Genomic DNA, 2,815 nt, shown 5'->3' with positions numbered 1-2,815 from the left:
ATTAAATTAGACACTAGAGCAATATCTAAGGTATTATATTAATTATATATAGAACAATTGGGTATTACTATTACTAGTTATATAGCTTACATATAATATAACACTATAAGAAGAAATAGGTACGTTACTATTTAAGGCAAATTATAGATATAAGCTAAGAACATTATTATTACTACGGTAAATAAAGAAAATAAGTAGTATAGCTAAAGAAAGAATAAAGACGTTAATAAATCTTTATATAGACCTTATAAAATTAGTAAAGAAAGTATAAAAGAGAATAAAAAAGTACTATAATGCTAGGAGATCTAAGGGACTAGATCTTAAGGAGGGAGATAAAGTATAGCTACTATATAAAAATTTTAAGAGTCGACAATTAAGTAAGAAGTTAGACTATGTTAGATTAGGACCTTTTAAAATTATATAGAAAATTTTATTAGTTATATTTAAGTTAAACCTACTAGCTAAGATAAAGATCTACCCTATATAGTATATCGCAATATTAGAGCCAGTATATAGGAATATTAAGCTACTAGTTTATAAAGTAGACATATATAGAGGACAGGAAGAAGATAAATAGCAAGTTTTAAAGATTATTAGTTATAAGGACATTAACAATAAAATATAGTATAAAGTTAAGTAAATAGGCTATACTAAGACTACCTAGGAGCTACTAGAGAATTTAAAAAATATTATAGGAAAGGTATAGGAGTATCGGAAGAGATTAGGTTAGGTAGTATTAATAAAAAAGGATTACTAAAAAACGAGTTACCTAAGGGGGACCTAAGAAGAGTAGTTGCTGAACTACTTAGATCTATTTTCTTCTTAGTTAAAAGAGAATCCGTTCTTTTATTACCTAGTTCCTATAAACCCTATTTTATAAGCTTCTACTCCTTAAAATAAACCTTCTTATAAACCTTCTTAAGACAAAGCAGTTAAGTAGACGCCGCAATATAAGTATTTAGGGCCTTCTGTTCCGCGTTATAAGAATATTCTAACTTAGTAAGGGCTTAAGACAGTTTACTATCTAGCCGCGTAGTAATAGATTAAATATAAGACCCTAAGACAAATTAATTAGGGAACTAGACGACTATTAAGAGTAATAGGTCGCGTATATTTAGCATTAAAGGTAGAGCAAACATTATAAAATAAACGAATATTTACTTTAATGCACTCTAAGTAAGAAAACGGTTATCGCGAAGATAGGTTTGCTAACGCAATATAAACTAACCCCTTTTTTAAACAGTAAGAATATAGAGACGGCATAATCTTACTAAGAGATAATATTGCAGCAATAGTGTGAGCACAACGTTGGGCGTATAAAGAAGAAATTGCTTTAGGTATAATAAGTAATAATATTAACCAAATTAATTAGATGGATATTATACCTCTAGTAAACGACTTAGAGATATTAGGAATCTTTAAGGATAAAGATAAAGAGGAGGGAGATAGTATTACGGACGCTTTAAGTACAATATTATAACTACTTAGAGAGGAGTTGGAAGAAGCTAGTTAATTAATCTAGGTATAGTTTAGGATAGAGCTAATAGAGCTATATAACGAGGAATAATAACTAAGGTTATATAATATGCTATATATTAAACAAGAGGAATAAAAGGAACTTACGTACCTTATATATAAGACGTATATTATATATAAAAAGGATTTTATAGAAGTACGGGTGTGTATTTAAGGACCCTTAGTCCCTACCTAGATAGTTCCTTCCTTGTAGTAATTCTTAGAATATAATTAGAGTTAATCTATTAGGCAACCACTCCATTAGTTATTATTCCGTTATTAACTTCTTGTACTTGCATTTCCTACACACCTAGCCCAATAATAGGACCCACCGTAGTTCTTGCTACAAGGTTCCGTTACAGCTAGGTTCCCTTTAAAAACTACTAATTAGACTTATATAATAAGCTAATAATCTAGCTATAAGAAAAGATTACTATAACCTTAAATAACCTACTAACCTATAAAAAACTTATAGCTTATTGCCTATTATTAGACTTAGAACTAAAGCGGATTAACACCCACCCTAATTAGTAGAAGTAACTTTATAACGATTAAAACTCGCTAGCTATACCTATAGAAGCTAAAGCAGGAAAATAGGTTGCAACTACTCTTATACTAAAGGCGGTTACAACTATATACTAGTAAGCCTCGCCTAACTAGTTACGTACTACACTATTAACTAGTATTTACTACAATACTTTAATTAACCCTACCTTAGCTATATACTATAACTGTAATAAGTAAAGTTATTTTACCTTATTCTACCTAGAGCTAAAGGATATAGGCAATATTAAGGAATAGAGAAAGGAGAAACGTCTAATAAGTTAGGAAAAGAAGAACCCAAGGAAAAGACTCCCCCCTAGGGTACCCTATCGATCTTAAAGAGATTAGTCTTAGTTAGTTAATAGGTAAAAAGCATTTTACGGTTTTATATATAGTATCTTAAAATAAATATAGAGTTAATATAACCGCCCTTATTAACACTAGAGTAAATAGCTTCACCTTTATAAATACTGCCTATATAAATAATGTTGCTAAGTTTCTAAATATAGAAGCCATCCGACTAGAGAAGCCTATTTAGGTAAAAGGCTATAATAGCTAAGCCGGTTAGCCTATTACCCACGTCTTAAAGTTATATATTGCTCTTAACGGACAACGCTAATATAGTATCCCCTTTTATATCCTAGACCTAAAGTCCTATAATATAATCCTTAGACGAAAATAGATATCTTATTTTAATATTTAGTTAAATATATAATAAAGACGGTTTATTTAGCTAAAGGATAGACTAAGGTTACCC

Source organism: Cenococcum geophilum (genome assembly GCF_001692895.1).
Source record: "Cenococcum geophilum 1.58 unplaced genomic scaffold K441scaffold_21, whole genome shotgun sequence".
NCBI classification, from domain to species: Eukaryota; Fungi; Ascomycota; class Dothideomycetes; order Gloniales; family Gloniaceae; genus Cenococcum; species Cenococcum geophilum.
Note: the sequence above shows the minus strand (reverse complement) of the source record.